At 40.3% G+C, this 17,584-nt stretch overlaps 1 protein-coding gene across 1 annotated transcript in view; it reads right to left on the reverse strand.

Annotated features, from left to right (window-relative positions):
* The window catches only part of ANK3 (ankyrin 3), a 345,732-nt gene that overhangs the window by 256,849 nt on the left and 71,299 nt on the right, over positions 1–17,584 (reverse strand). The window lies entirely within an intron of this gene.

Here is a 17,584-nt window from a genome sequence, read left to right on the forward strand (position 1 = left end):
TGGGAACAGCAACCAGATTCATGCACCAGTTATGACAAAATAACTGAATAAATTATTTTATAAAGGTTTCCAAGATGACCCATTTTACAAGGAAAATCTTAATTAACAGCAGCGCAGTGTTCACACAGATTTCTCAGTAATAGGAACATTCTCATTTGGGCTCCTCAAGCATCAGAATAAACCAGAATTTATTCTCATCTATTTTAAAGATTTATTATAGCGACTTGATATGATTATTTATTTCTGTTTAGCCTACAATACAAGCATAAATTTATTAAATGTAGGTCACCCATGTATTTTATATAGTAAGACAATAAATAGCAAACAAAAACCTAGAAAGAGTAATTGGCTGTCAGCTGTTCTGAATAACCACTTCATATATTATTTAACTACATCTCTCCAAGAATAGCAATTAATCATTCATGCTTGCTCATTAAATATAAGTTTTAATTTCTTCTGCATTTTTCTTTGTAACTCATTGGTAAAAAAAAAAAGGGTATTTCCTTTAATTAAAAAGCATTAATATTTTTTAAAAAATTATTATAGTTTATCTATATAGCAGGCTTATTTATAGAGGAAACTAAGGAATATAGGAAATTAAGATATAATTTCATAATATTTTATCTGCAAAATTAACAATTTTCTAGGAAAGACTGTGGAAAGAATTAAAATTAACCCTGACAAATAAAGTGAATCCTAATTTTAAAACATATTTCAATATAAAATGTGAATGTTTCCAGAAAAAGGTATTTTCTGAGTGATTCAAACACAAAATGTTGGTGTTAGATAACACCAGGCACAGATGCCCCAACGAAGTAAGCATGACCAAAACATAAGAAGTTGCCTGCCACTAACCACTATCAATGCCATAATCAAGGTAAAAATTAATTTTAAAGCCTCCTGCAATCTCTTAACTGAAAAAATACCAAAGAAATGCATAAGTAAACACATTAGTCATGCAGACACCTTTATAAACAGACACAAAGTACATACTTTGTTCAAGATAGGTTGGGCCAAATGATCCTTGAAGACCCCTTCCAACTTGATATTCTTCAAATCTATGTAATACATGTCACAACTGTACACAGTTTAACAGTTTTTGCTTGAATAAACACAATTTTAAAATTCAACTTTAAAACTCGAAGCAGCTTTACAAGTCTATAAAGGTTTCACCATATAAAAAATGTCTTACATTTTGTTTAAGCTTAGTACAGAGTTTTACCAGAACTTGGAACATATTTATCTTTTTAATCAGAGTTACAAAGATGAGTGGTTTAAAAGGGACTCATTATATGCCATTCACATGGTGATGATAGAAATGAAGGTGTACATGAGCTGGCCCGAGTATCAGACACAGCCCAGGGACATCACTCAAAACCAAGCTCAGTCCAATCTACTTTTGAGCAGCGTTGCTTCTGAGATAACTTGCAGAGATCTTTCTGATATGTCTGCACAATGCTGTACTGTGTCACACAGACACAGCCCAAGTGATCCATCAGGTCATCTCGTTCAAGCTCTACCAACACAGGCTGTGCAGCCGGCAGACAGGCAGCATATTCGGAATTAAACTGCCTCATAATGCTCAGCTGCCAAGCTGGGACCCAGCCTGAGAAGACACACTCTGTCTTTTGACTGTTCCTCAGATGGAAGTGTTGAGCATTTGGAGGCTCTTCATTGTGGGAGCAAATGAGTTATGTTCGTTAGTGAACAAGAGGCAACTCAGCTGATGAGGCAACCAACGTCTCATGAGATGATTTCCTCCCTTCGCATGAAAACTACCCTACCTTCTGTCTGTAGTCAATCTCTGTTTAACATCTCATCTGAAAGGCCCCACAGCTGCTGATCACATGAAGGATCTGGACAGGTTGAAAGGAATGGGTGCAGCCACTGCCCATAGACTTTGAAGAGGTCATACAAAAGGTCTCAGCTGGACGAAAGCAATGACTAATGGATTTAAAAGCTTGGCCTCGGGTGCACAAGGTGGTTGATAGCAATTTTGCAGGTATTTCTGTAGAAGAGTAACAGCCTTGATGCAAGTCCTTACAATCAACAGCAATAGCTAAGAAAAGGACAAGGTATACATATATTCCCCCTATGCCCTTTTGAGGGGGCAGTGACAGCAAGGAAGGCTGAAGCACAAAAAAACAAAAAAATCTTTACAATGTGTTACTAGGCTGGAGAGAAGGGCACCTACCCAAAGAAACTACAGCCCAACATTTCTCCAATGTTTAAGACTAAGTGCCTGTGACAAGCCCACGAAGAGTTAGGAATGGGAAGTTGTTCTTTGCTATCAAATTTCTGCTGAGGAAACCAGAAGCATTATTTAGGTAAAAGAACTCCACAAACCAAACATGCAGAGAAATAGACCATTGTCAAAAGATGTTCTAAATGACAGAAGAAAACGTACTCATTAATTCAAGGAGAAATTTATGAACAGACCTTACATTTCTCATTAAAGCGACTAGTAATGAAGTCATTTACAACTGTTGCAATTTCAGGGCTTCACTGTTAGTAGGGAATTATAAAAACCAAGGGCTCAGGTTATTCCTTCAGCTGCAAACAAGTTACCACAGGATAAATGAGCACACTTCCCACAAGAGACAAACCAGGAATTTTCAATTGCTTTTCAATGCCCAGTCTTCCATAGCAAGAAGACAGTGAAAAATTACACCAAGTTTGTCAGATGCTTCCACCTGCCTGAATGTGCTCTGTAAAGGAGATGAGAGAACCACCAGAAGAGCGGCCCCTGTTCTGAACCACAGCCAGGCAAGATTAAGAGGAAAAGAAGGAAAACCTAATCAGCTAAAAATTATGCAGGAAACCTATGCTAAAATATCTAAAGGTGTGAAAAACAGAATAAAAGACATTGCATCATCTAAAAAGACAGAGAATGGGATGGAAGCAGCATATGAGCTGGTCAAAAGTCTTAGAAATCAGGACACAGAATATTAAGTTCATATGGAAAGACAGAGATTAGAAGAGCAGCATGACAAAAACACATGCCAAACACACACAAGTCTCAAGGAAATAGGGTAGTCAGAGCTGACAGAAGAGGGATGAGCTTAGAGCAAACCTGGCCAAGAGAAAACCATGGCATAAGCCAACTTTACATCAGTGGAAGTGAACAGATAGTGACAGATTTTAGAACTCTGCAGTATGAAAAGCCAAGCCAAGAGACGATGGGAGAAGGAATGCAAAAGGAAGACTTACCAGAGCACACTCAAGGTTAGCAGAGGATCAGTGTGAAATAGGAAGAAATTATGTTTTTTCTCCTCCACTTAAGACTGACTCACTATTTTATAGTGAGGTGGTATTAAGAAGGCAAGAAAAGCTACACCTGCATAGGGAAAGCACAGTTGTTTAAGGAGTAGGAAGAAGAAAAGCAGTAGCTGGAATACAGGTAAGAAAAGAAAAAAGCACCGGAATAGGAGGAAATTTAGGAGGACAAGTATGAACACAAACCAAATACAGGATTTGAAACAATAGTAAACAATTTCTATAGATTAGGGTAGGGTATGAGGTAGGAAGGATGTAGGTGAGGAAAATTCTGAATAGAATATAAAGGCAGCATGACAAAGTCTGGTCAAGTGACAAAGTGTCATATCAATGTTCAGTGAAGGACCAGAACAACTTCCATTTAGGGGTCGTATCCAAATGTCAAAATTATGCCAATGGCATGGTACCCCCTCTAAAATTGTGCCAGATTCTGAAAATTGGGACTTTGGGCAAAATAAACAGATGCTGGGCATAGACAGATGTGATATTCTCTGGAACAAAAAAACCCAAACATCCAATACAGCAAATTAAAACCAGATACACTTTAGGAGAACACACCATCAGTCCCCAGTCCATACATGAGCAGTCAAACTATGCATCAGTTCTACTCAGCTCTAACATGACAACCCTGTTGTCCAAGTTCTGTTTTCCAGGTGACACTGTTACTTTCTTCTTCTTAAAAAAATAAATAAAATTCTCTTGCGTACAATAAAGAGGAAACTGAAAGGAATCATTGCACTAAACACAGTAAGAATCTCATCACATATATCTCATCACAATAATTCCACACCTTGTGTCTAAACCAGTCTGGAAAAGACTATGAGCTTCTCTGGTGTGCAGAGAAGGCGCCAGCAGGGGTTGGCATCAGCACTTTAGCTGAGGCTCCAGACACCTCACATCCCCTAGTCCTCATCTCACCAACAACCAGGGAATTCATGTCCCTGTGCAGCAGCTTCTGCTGCCCCACAGCAGCCTGGGGGTTCCTCCAGCAGGGCAAGCTCTAAGAATGCGTTGAAGCATTGAATCGCATATAAAATTTGTCACAGGCTTTAATAAAAATGAACAAAACTGTTGATTCATTAAATAGATTTGGGATCTGATCTCTACCAAATAATTTAGGTTTCCTTCTGTTCACTCCTTCTGATTTTATGACACCAACACACAGTATGATTCCAGTTTTTACTGTCTGCAGTCAGTGAAGAAACAAAGCTGGGAAGGTTTTGTCTACAGAGAAGTGAATACTAATACTGTGAAGTGTCCCTTTGCTCCATTTATATTTCAAACCTTATAAAAGGATCTATTGCACCTTTCAGGCATCATTTTCCATGCCCTGAAATTCACTATTAACAAAGACTGTTGTGAAATAAGGGATGTCTAGAAGACTTCAAGACACAAAAACCCCCAAACCTTTAATATTTTAAATGGCCCATGACATTTTTTTTTGAAAAAACTTCTGTCAGTACAGGAAGACTTGCATTTGCTTGAAAAGAAAAATTCATTCTTCTTTTAGGAGCAGGGTTATCTACAGATCATGAGCACTGTTCACCTCATCAAAGTAACCTGGAGGTCACATAAGTCACTCCTGACCACAACTGCTGGAAGCAAAAAATAAAAACTCTAAACCACTGTGTAGCAATCAGATAAAAGCAACTAAACTGAAAATGACTGAGGCAGCTGTTCTAATAAAAAATTCCATCCACAGTTAACTGGTCTCATGCTGTTTAATAAGATAAGCTGCAGTTAAAACATATATCCACCGTATACGTTCCTTTTTAATCACACGTGACCATATTCACACAGAGCCAAGGAAAAACTCAAAGGCTCCACTAACAAAACCTGAGATGGTATTTTATCCTCCTAGAAGAGGGACAGGTAGCTCATGAGTGCTGTAATCATGGTAAAGGCAAAAAGCCTCAAAAAAACCCAACAAAAAACCCCTAACAACAACAAAACAAAGAACCCAAAAACAACAGAACCAGAGAAAACCCTGAATAATTCCTGAAAGCAGAAACTCAGTCCATATATATAACTCCATTGGCAGGGGGAAAAAAAAAAAAGTCAGCAGCTGCTTTTCTAGAGGAAAATGGGAAAATGAATGCACTCATTCCAATTCACAGTAAGCAACAAGGGCAGGAAAGTGCCTGTCCTTACTCTTTGGCTAAAATGAAATGAAAACCCTGTGAAGGCACACCACAGTAACAGATGTACGAACAAAAACAATGTAGCGCTTATCTCCTGGAGTTTTATTTTTTCACCAACTGCAAATGGCTCCAACTTTGGTTTATGCAAGGTTTTGACAAGCTGAAACTATGAGAAATTGGGAAAGAAGACAATTTATTTCACAGTGAAATCCCTAACACAGGGAGCATTAATTTGCATTTCAGCAGAAATTCATCATCTGACCATATCACAGATATCCCCCACGCACAGTCTCTCTCTTCTCTTTGCTCTTGGCTGGGTATCTTTAGGTCAGAACTCTGGGGGGAAAAAAATTTATAAACCGAGGCAGTTGCAAGGGTTGTATTAATTAGAAAGAGTGAAGAGAAAGCTGTGGCTGGAATCAGATTTTCCACATGTTCCCTGAATATATGGCCTGAATCCCTGAGCAAACCTGCTGTCTTTTCACTATGCAACTCTTAAGGACAGTTTGAAAAAGCAAAGACTGAAAACACGGTGCAAAGATTATCAAGGGCTCTCCAAAAATCACAGGCATGTGCTGCACATACTGCCAGCAACACTTACCTGAGAAGGCTGACAGAAAACACAGCTCAAAATTTGATTAGAAGAATAAATTTTGCATATTTGTCCAAGTTTTCCCTCCTATGCTTTCTCTTACTTGTTTTTTCAGAAAAGCAGTAAGTAGCTCTCCAGTAGTTTTAATGCTTTCTTCACTAAAATAATTCCTATTGCTTTTGGTACAGTTCCAGCAAATTCCACAGCTGGGGGGGGGAAAAAAAAAAATCAAAGAGATTGCTTTTGCTCCACTATTTATTTCACGAAAGGAAATACCCTTTCATCACAACTCAGACACTGTTTTCTATGAAGCACTGTACCTTATTTGGCATCCAGTCAACTCTTGGCACTTCATCCAGAAGTACCAAATTCCACCTCATAGAACTGGCATTCACAAGTGTTAGATATCCCACAATCATTTCAATAAATACCAACTCGACCTCATTAAACAGCAAACACAAGCACATCATATTGAATTACAGTAATGCCAGAACACAAAAAACCCACCCCCAATGGACACTTCAGGGCATTATTTGGTAGAAGAGACTGATTAAAAAGTATAATATACACTTTCAGAATTTTAAAATCAGAATCAGTCACCCTTCTAGAAGAAACATACTTCTGTTGAGCTACAAATTATGGAGCTAACTAAAGAAATCAGAGTGAAATTCTCTGCCTCATGCTGTAGAAGAGTTTAATCACCACGTTTCTTCCTAGCTCTGTGTGCTATGAATTTATGAATTTCAGGTAAGTTAAGCATGCTTTACACATCCTGGAACAGACTGAAATGCTTGCCAGGTGTTATCCCTAATATCTGAAACCAGCTGGAGCCCAGGCAGTTGCTGTACCCATCTCAGCAATTTCAAACACAAAAGCATCAGACAGAAAGAGCGTCTGAATTCAGGGGGACAACAGTCTAAGAATCCTGCAAAATTTGACTTGGACATCTCTGTACCCGACTTTACAACAATCTTCCTGCTAAACGTTTCCCAAAAGATAAATTCAGCTCTGAACGTTTATTCACATCAACAGGCTTGCTGAGATGTTATGAAGTAATAAAGCACTTGTGCTTTTGTGCTATTGTCAAATGCACAAAGGCAATTCTGCAGCACACTCAGAGCAGGACTACTCATTTATTGACTGTATTTTGCCATGGTTACCTGGATTCGTGAGCTACAGGAAAGCAAGTGTTTATTTTGATGCTGTAGGAAACACCTAGCAGGGTAATACGCAATATTGATGAACAAGACTAATAAGAGTATTATATGAGGACACTGGAAATTGCTTTGTAGGGAAAAAACCAAAACCAAACCTGCTAAAGAGGTTTTCAGAGAACTGACCTTTACTATTAATGGAAGCAGAACACACAGCAGTGAAAAATGCTGTTCTGGAACAACTCTGCAATTTACTAGGATTTTAATTTCTGTCACTTGGAATACCATTAACATAACTTTGCCAGAGAAGTCCTTTAAAAATAAACTAGCACTTGCAACCCACTGTGAGAAACAACTTACCTAGGTCTCCTATTTTCAACTATGATGTACATTCCCACATGTGAGAACATCACTGTGGAATTTTTTTTTGTATCGGCTTGATGCTATTGTGTAGATTAACAGGTAATTGCATGTTTCCATCTCAGTTCTCAGCTAGGTTACCTAGTTTCTTTCTCCCAGTTACTTAGATTGTTACTCATGCTTTCATTTCATACAAGAGCAGCAAGCAATTCACGTTCAGCAATACAAACATCCTGCAGGTGAGATTCACATTATAGGCACTACTAGTAAAAGGTGACACGTTACACACGACAGTGCAGTGTCACTGACAAATATTTTTTATTTGAGTGAGCCAGTTAAGAGCTCTGCACAAACCAAGTGATCTCCACCTGAAGAAAGGGCACATCACCACCACCTACCAGGCAGCTTTGAGAAAAGATTTTGCCAAAAGTACGTTGTGAAGCCAATGGTAGAAGGTGTGGCCAAACAGAAAGTTACAGTTAAAGGTCACACAACGCTTCCAGGTGCAGCACTTCACCAGCATGGCTGCAGAACTTCCACACTACACCTTCAGCAGCCAGGTCAGACTAAACAGAGCTGCCTGCCCCACTCTGTGCAGACACACACATGGAATCCTAAAAAATGAGTTATTTCAGAATAGGAAGATAGTGAAACTTGAGAAAAATCATTCAGCCACACAGATTCAGTCCCCCATGTCACACTGCTCTTTGGAAAGTTGCAAAGACTGTTTGGGAAACTCCGCAACATGTTCAAGAAGTATGGCTGACATATAAAACCCAGCCTGTGCTGCTGCTAGACAGACCTGGAAAAAGGCTGGCACAGAAATACAAACACCAGGATACCACTGCAGCAGTCAGCTCCAGTTATTTACAGTAAAGAAGGAAGTGTCACTGCTTTAAGAACTTATTTCCATTCTCCTAATAGCTACTGGTTCACTGATCACAGCTTGTGAAACAGCTTGCTTTTTAGCTTATAGCCAGAATGCAATTCAACTAGGGGTAATGTAAGATTTCATATGAAAAGCTACAGCAATGACAATATGGGCAAAGTTTCTCTCTCCCATTTATTTCCATCCTCACTGTTGACAGAGAGGTTAGAGCTGCCCCAGGGACTCTGGACATCAGGTCAAGGTCTGCTGGCTAAGCAGGAGCACACATTTGCCTAGAAACTGCATAAAAGATCAGGAGAAAAAATAAAAATATCTAGTGAGCCTCTTCACCCTACAGATTCCCTTCAAAGACCCTCAGCCTTTTGGAGGAAACAGAGCTGCTCTCAGCCTTTCAGAACACTACAACAGTACCAGTGCTATCATGGTCAGTTTACGCCGAACTCCAGCCCTTCCAGCATCTGGTTGACCATGTGCTCCTCCTGACCCCTGGAAGCTCCACAGAGAGGTTTCCTTTTTGTTACTATTATTACTGCCTCCACCCTAACAGGCCTTCCAAATTTGTGCCTTCTGTGGGAAAGACAAATATTTAAACAGTAAAATTTAGAGACAAAATGGAACCACCATGGTTGTTATGTTCTCCTTAAACACATATTTGCTCCCCAATTTCTTATCATTTAGATGGTGAAAAGGTTAAAGACAAGGACCAGGTCCTTACATCATGCAGACTGCAGCATAAAGGGGCTCTGATTGTAACTGTGGATTCTGTACTGCTGTTAAAAATCAATTTACAATTATATTTTACTACACAGGAATTTCTCATCTCAGGCTCTTTGGCATCCCAAAACAGCAACTGAAACACAAGGCTGTTATTTTTCAGACTATCTTTCCTTTCTTGACTGTTTTCTCACTATAAGCACACCATCCTTTCCTCCCAAAAGCATCCTATGACCATCCTGTATTGACATTTAATATTTCATGATTACTGTCCAGTGAGTGGCATGTATGCAAAAGATAACCAAGGCAACAAATAATTAGCAGGTTTTGGCTGGCTGAATGCCTCCTGTGAAGAAAACAGCAATTCATCTCCTCGCAAGAGATGAAGGGAAAGACTGAAGGGGCTCTAAGACATCTTGCATTAAACCATTATGTTCCTTCCCTACAGTGTAATTGCTTATTTAAACACATTAAGAGAACTAAGAGTTTCTGTGCAGTAAACAGAGACAGTGCCCCACGCCCCCTCCCTTTTCACTTAGCTTTAAAATCAACTGAAATAGTGCAAAAGTAATTGGAGTGATAAATCAGAGCTATGTTTTATTTCTTTTTCAAATTAAACAGTTTCAGCTTTAACTGGTGACAAAAACTGAATTGGATTTTTCATTTTCTTAGATTGTCATCAATTGTTTTTTCACTGTTGTACACTTTCTGAGCTTCCTTCATGTTGCCTGGACATGATTGAAAATTAACTGGAACACAAAATGGAAATGTTCCTCCTCTCTATTAGGAGCATTTGCCACTGTTAGCTGGAAGACTGCATTCTCTCTCTGCCTGTCATCCCCTCATACTGGAAGTGGAGACGAAAATGCTTTCATTTCCATCTCAGGCAGGAACACAGCCCTTCTTCTATGTGGCTGCAAATCCCTCATCTCCCCTCACCCTACTGCACAGCAAAGATGGAGAAACCCATTCCCAAATCCCAGTGGCTTGTGGAACCAACAGAGGGAGAGCATTTAGGAGTTAAGTTGATCTTCTACAAACCCATGTCAGAAACACCAACAGAAAACCACGTAACTGACTAAATACCACAGGATCTCCCCTCTTCTTCCCATTCTGGAGCCCCAAATCCAGTGAGACCACACAGGGACATAACAGGATTGAGCTGGGGGGGAAGTATATCTCTAACCCTGAATATTCCTGAAATTCTGTCTGCACTGCCCAGCTCAAACTTCCGGAATAAGTGGCTGGAAACAGCTGGCCCTTCCAAACCAACATAAGAGCAGGAAGCACCTTTGGGCAGGCAGCCACTCCTGCTGCCAGCACAGCAGCACCAGCTGCCCTGCCAGCCCTCCCCACCTCACACCAGCATCTCAGAGAGCCCCAGCAAGGTCTGCAGCTCAGACCTGGTAATTCCTGCTCCTCAGCAGCCTTCATGCCTACAGCATCATGTGCTTTTGAGCTCTGGCTCATCAGCCCCTCGGGGACTGCTCAGAAGCCACATGTGGCTGCAGAGAGGAGCCACTTTCCCTAAACAGGAAGGCTAAGATTAGCTTCCTGCACCCAAAATGCCTGCCCCTCGGATTGAATGGTGTGCTCTGAGATGTGGCAATGGAAAAGGAGGCCAAGTTGCTATTTAAGCTCTCAAACCTCTTCTAGGAACTGTACTGAAAACAGTACCTTTCCATTGAAGAAAGAGAGGCGTTACATTGAGACTTCATTGAGATTGAGTGCAATACTGGAGAGCAACAAAACGAAGAAGTTAAGGCAGAGGAGTGAGAAGACGGGCAAATTGTTACTGAATACATAAACACTGCCAAGTGTTAATCAAGTGTGTTTCTCCCTGTATCAAGTTCATGACATACAGAACAACACAGTGTGGAAGTTTTCACACTAAGTGCTCTTCATTGTGAACAGAGAGCAGCAGATTTTTCTACCAGTGAGCAGGGTCTTCTTTGAAGCCTTTGCATCTGACAAATTATCAGTCAGAGAGAACAAAATTACTCTTTCCATCCTCTCCCATATTTCCACACTTACAGATCTCCAGAGAAAGCCAGTCATTTCCCAAGTTAATAGTTTCCAGTGTTAATATACCCGATTCTTTTAAATAAGAAAATACATATGTATTAGTCACATAAAAAAGCTTCAAAACTATACATAAAACCTGCAAAATCTACAGCAACCCATGCTTATTAGCACATCTGTGCCAGTTTAAGTGGATGCCATTGATTCAGCTCATCAAATAAACATGTTTACCATCAGCTATGCTTCTCCCATACTTCCAGTATAAAACTCAGTGACAGATACACGACGCAGAGTCTTAAAAAGGACAAAACAAGCACTGATGACTTGTCATCAGTGATTTCATGCAGAAGCTTCCAGTCCTAAGTCCCTATTTGCATAAATTCGAACTCATGAATAAAGGAGTTCTAAGAGCAACTCCCTCAATAATCAGTTTTTCCACCCCTGCCATTTTTCAGCAGCAAAATAGACCTATCTCACCATGGGCCTGAGGAAAATGCACTCATTGTCTCATGCATTTGAAGAGGTAAGCACAGATTATCCTAAAGTTGGTTTAAATATGGGTTTTTTTCCCCCATGAAAATTCCATTGAAAGTGAAAGAGAAAACGCAAAGGGAAGAAGTGTGCTGAATGAATCGAGGAGTTTCACATTTTTCATTTAATTTTTCTTCCCCTCTGAAAAGATCCTCCTCTAGCATTTCCAGATTGATTTTTGAGATGCCAGTGAGGGGAGATACCTAACATCCAGGCTTAATCCCATCAGTGCCACTGTCTTACAAATGGTGGAACCCACAAGGGAAGACAACAGAGGCAAAACCAGGCCGTATGAACTCAAGTATTAACCTGCCATGGCAGGGATACAGCAAGGTAACTAAATACACCCTGAGCACATGCAGCAGCTTTTTTTGGCTGCTCATCCTGAGATGGTGTCAGTTTTTGATAGCTCATGCTATGAAATACATCAGTGCTTGAAAAGTCTTTCTAGCTGGCCTCTGTGTTGCTGCAGTTAGGTAAGAGTCAGAAATCCCCCTGACCAGCTTTCCTTCCACTCTGTTATCTCCTTGCACTTCCCCAACTCAGCCTGTTTATTGCAGACTGCACTGGATGAAAACAGTGACATCGAAATTATAAGGGGTTTGCTACTGTCAAAATTGTTTTCTTGCTAGAGTAGAAATACACAATCAACTACTGTCAGAGTACACTCTTACAACCCTATTAAAGACTAAACACTTTGGAAAAATGTTTTACATTTTACCAGTTTAGCTTGAGGTCAGTAAACTGCATTAAAAACATTGGATGAAGATCTCTGATATGGGAAACAACTTCACTACAAGCTCTGAAATACATCACCTACAATATTCTGTACTGCCTTTGAAGCTGCCAGTCATGGAGCATCTCTGCTGGTTGGTTCTACTGTGTATGAAAGTGGTTCCGAAGTTACAGCACAAGACTACAAATTGATCGTTCTTGGGTTTATTCCCAGCTTTATTTGTGATTTGCAGTGAAACAAGGAGCACTAAAGCAACTCTAAACTACCCAAGGCTTTGAGGACAGAGACCAAGCACGGTACTCAGAATTGTGGAGCACTGGGAATTGCAGAAAAAACTGATTTTAGTTCTCCTGGCTATTTGTTACTGTGAAAGTCTCAGGCAATGCAGGTTAAGTCAAACACATTGAAATGTGCACTTTCCTGCAGGAGTACAGGGACAGTTATCAATGACCCCTTCACAACACTGTGGTCACCAATCAGTAAATCCTATGCACGATGATGTGTACTACCCAGCAAGGTAGCAAGCAGCATCCTACAATTCACATTGAGGTAGACAGGATGAAAATTTGTTAATCATTTATGGTCTGTGTTGCCCACAGCTTTGCCTCTCTGTTTTCACTGCAAACTGGTCTGGTTTTTTGCTACATCATCTCTAAGCTTCCTCTTGCTGATCAGAGCTCTCTTGTCATTCTTGTGTTCCCCTGATTCCCAAACCCTGTCTATAGCCTGCTACTTTAGGCTTCCAGTATTCTGTTCTGTTGTCATCTTTCCTTCCTCTGTTCTCCTAGGAGATCTGCCGTATTTCCATTTCTGTGCCCTATCACCTCTATCTGACAGTCCAATCTTGCAAACACAGATTTGTGCTAGGAGACTCAAGATGGCAGGCTAGCTCATTCAAAACTGTGATATTTAAGCTCTTACTCAATAAATAACCAAGCCACTTCTTTTTCACTTTGGTGTTAGCTGCTTTTGCTATCATTATTGCACTTGGAAACTAAAATAAAATGCTCCTTCTTTGGTGAATTTGCTAAAAAATAAAATGAAGAAAGTAGTGCCATGGAAGTACTCAGAAGTTCAGATTTTGATGATATTAATTCAGTAATACCAAATATACCTATTTCCACAGAGACAATAATGCCATACATATACCATGCCATCAGAAATAATTTATGCAACTATTTATCCAATATACAGCAACTTTATTTGAAAAGGCTGTTTCAGCCTGATTACAGATGCATTTTGAATTTGACAAGTAACTCAGCTGGAAAAATAATCATCATGCCATACTGACATGCTCTTCTTGCCTTGTCTGCCTTTGGCCCTACAGCTTCACATCCTACTTGTGAGGATTTGAGAAAGACAAGTACTCAGTTTCCTCTCCATGAAGGGATGTGAACCCCCACATCTCCCAGTCACCAGCCAAAAGCTTCAGATCTCTGTCCTGAATCAGCAGACTGTGGATTAAGTACAGAATTTCAACACTATCTTGAGGCAAGTTCCTTTTGAGATCTGTTGTGAGGATTATTCCATTTTGTGAAAAACATTTCTACATGGTAGGGGGGAAGGATGGGGGAGATGCCATTTGACTTAGGAACCTGGGATAGAATGGAGAATCCCTATCATGTTCTGTGGAAGGAATTACCATGTGCTCATACCAATAAGTAACCAAACATTGATGAATATGTGCTCAGATTTTTTTTTTTGTCCTATTCGTATTTCTGTGGTCATCTCTTCCAGAGAAGCAAATGTTCCTCGGCAGATTTATAACACCCCAGTCACACCCTGCACTGGCATCTCTCGAGGCAGACTAATCAGCTCTGCTTCCTGCCTGCGGCACATTAGGTCATCGTTCCCTGCTCTCCAGCCACGCTGGGCACCTCAGACAGGCAGCGAGGAGGGCAAAGCTGCTCTTCTCCAGTCAATCTATATTAAGGGGCTTACACTGCAAAGCCAAGGAAGTGCTGAAAGAGGATACAAATAGATTAATATTACAGCCCATAAGCAGTCCTAGGAAATTAAAAACAGTCTGCCTGAACAACACAGAGACTGATGTGCTACAGGCATCCTCCCCAGCTCTCACCATAGTAACCAGGATAGCCAAACTGTCTGTGTCTTTGAGCTAGGGCATTTATATCTGAGAACATTTTCCTCTATTTCTGTAACACATGATTTGAAATTGGGTGAAAGAGTTCAAACAGCTGAAAAATAATAATCAAAACCTAAAGGAAATACCCTTTTTAAAAAATATATATACAGAGCAAAGAGAGAGAGAAAGCTAAGAGTTCTGTAACATGGTTTCTTCATAAAGCCTTCTCACTATCGACATATCTTAATAAATAAGATATATACTACTCTGAACATTATAGATCTTGCATTCCATCACACATCACAGATATTTCTGTATTTGTGTGCAATGAGATCATTTATTTTGGTAGCTGTTAATTCTAGCAAAAACACTTGTCTATATTTAGGTATTATACTGGAATATATTTCCCCAAAGTTCTTGTACTTGAAATGTACATAAATAATCAACAGCCAGTAGCGAAAACAAACAAACAGATAAATTACAATGAATACACAAGTTTGGGGTTTTTTTCATTATTATTATTCTTTTCAGCTTTATGGTAAGTTTTCTAAATAGAGCAAGTTGAGCAGATAAGAATGGTAACTGCTGTGTTTATAGTCAGTGTTGAACATACTCCTTTAAGCTCACTCTGGAAGGTCAGGCTTCAATCACACCCTCCAGCTTGCATCTTTCCGGCAGCTCACACGGATTATTTTGCTGATACCACCATGTCAAAGGGACCAGGCTTCCATCTGTACATTCCCCTAATATACTGAATTCCTAAAAAAAGCCCTGCTCTATTTTTCGTTTACAGGTCTTTGGCTGTACTAAAGTTAGCCAGTGTGAGGACATCCATGAGAAGCTGCACAATGTTCCCCTGCTACAAGGCACAGAAAAGATCATTCAGGATCAGGCTCTCGGTGTCATGTCAGAGGAGGGAAACAAACCCCAGGGACCCACCATCAGAACTCCTGGCTGTGCCAGGAGATAAGAACATCTGCATGCTACAAATCCCATGCTGAGGCCTCAGACCAGTGCCAAGCCCCTCCGGCCACACCTGGCCTCCAGCACCGTGGCCCTACACAGGTCTGCACATTTGCATAAGGGATTACTGAGGTCCAGCGAATACATTCCACAGTTAGAGAGACTTTTTATACACCTAGGGTTCAATTCCTACATTTCAACCAAAATAGAATGTACCTTTCTTGCTTCTCTGGGAGCATGCAGACCTCATTTCTCACAATGCAATTCATCACAAAAAAAGCTGCCAGCACTGCCATTTTGTGCTGTCTGCCACACAAGATTTTGCTGAGATAGCCATTAGTGCTAATGCTTATCCTGGCGCTGGATCATGGCACTGAATAGATTTGCTTGCTGTAATTATTTGAATTACTTAAAATTAGTGAAGTGCCAATCATTTGTTCAGCAGGGAGGCGATGCATACATTTTCCAGCAAAAATCAACGCAAAGTTGTCATAGTCAACCAAAATGGATTCCTGTCCTTAAATTCCTCTTAGGGTTACAAAATGTTTTAAATTAAAAGCCACTCGGGCCTTAGTTAAATAGTCATTTAAGACAAATTATGAAGAACTCTTATGAGACAGAATGAATATACAGCAATTCTAAACACGGACGTGCACATGACTCACGCAATTCCCCAAAACTGCTGTAATTCACTTAGCACTATTGAGGTGTTCAACAAACCATTGGGATATACTAAAAATACAACACCTGGAAAGAGCAACTGAGTTGTGCACTTTGGTTACCAGCTCTGACTGCAGCCTGCAGTGCCTCAGATGCACAACCCTGTCTCCGGAAGGCAACGGAAGTGCTGGAGATCAGTCAAAAATGTAAATCCTCACCGGATGAGCTACCAGCTGAGTTTGAACTCACTGTTGTTATGCACCCTCATATCATGTTGACAAGTCGTAAGAGGTCCTGGCTGTAAGCAAGCTACTATTTTCTGGGGGTTTAGAGAACCAAAAAGCTGCAAGGGAAACCCCCCCCCCAGATGTCTCAGCACACAGTAAGCAGCTGTTCTCTATTCATGGAGGAATTTTTGCTTTTAACTTTAACGGACAGTTCAGATACAAAGGTACATAAATACTGCAGTGAAATAATTGTAAAGAGTTTTACTGCCCCTATTAACTTCCAATAAACACAACTATAAAAAGGAAATGAAAGTATAATTACAGTGATTGTTGAAACCCCTCCTCCCCCTTTCATTTCCAGATATTTTTACTTTACAGACAACTATGGCTTGCCTTGAAATCCTGTACCCACCCAGGACCTTGCCTCTGCTTTCATGAGTACTTGTTTCCTGATAGCCCCACCACCAGGGTAGCAAACACCAGCACTGAGGTGCCAACCCCTGTGTGCCTGATAGATCTGGTAACTTTATACCCATTCAGAACAAGTACAAAGGAGATGAATGGCAAATTTGGGTTCGGAAGCAGCATGTATCCAGTTTTCACTGCAATAAACATAGATGACAGAGACAACAACATGTTGGGTATAGATGATAACCCACTTTCAAGGCAGATGCCCCAAATCTCCTCTTTTCCCTTCCCCTCTGTTCCCTCCCCAAATCACTGACAGCATTCTTCTCAATGTTCACTTCCTGCAAGGACAGACTTGTAACACCTTCTGCTCAATTCAGGTGAAATGTGAAGGTCCCATAAAACCGCAAACCCTCAAAACTGTAAAAGCCTCAAATACTTACACTGAAGCTGGAAAACACAAAATGTTGGACCTTAGGTTGCACATCATACATATTATCCCAAGCATATTTTAATTTTGCCTCAGTGGCACAAATATAAAGCTATTATAGACAATAATAATTTAAGTTCATTCTGTAAACTGTGGATCTTACACTCATTTCCCTGCTGTAATGGTAGTCACATTTCTGCAATGGTGCCTACTCCATCCAATCCTTGTTCTGTGGTTTTTTTGGGTTGGTTTTTTTTCGGGGGGGGGGGGGGAGAGGGGGGTGTCTTCTGTTTGATTTTGACTTTTTTTTCCAGAAAGCAAAACAAGGACAGATTGCCCATGCCTCCTGCTGAATCACAGAATAATAGCTCAGGATCTCTTTTATTCTTGATGGT

The sequence above is a fragment of the Corvus cornix genome, chromosome 6 (assembly GCF_000738735.6).
Source record: "Corvus cornix cornix isolate S_Up_H32 chromosome 6, ASM73873v5, whole genome shotgun sequence".
NCBI classification, from domain to species: Eukaryota; Metazoa; Chordata; class Aves; order Passeriformes; family Corvidae; genus Corvus; species Corvus cornix.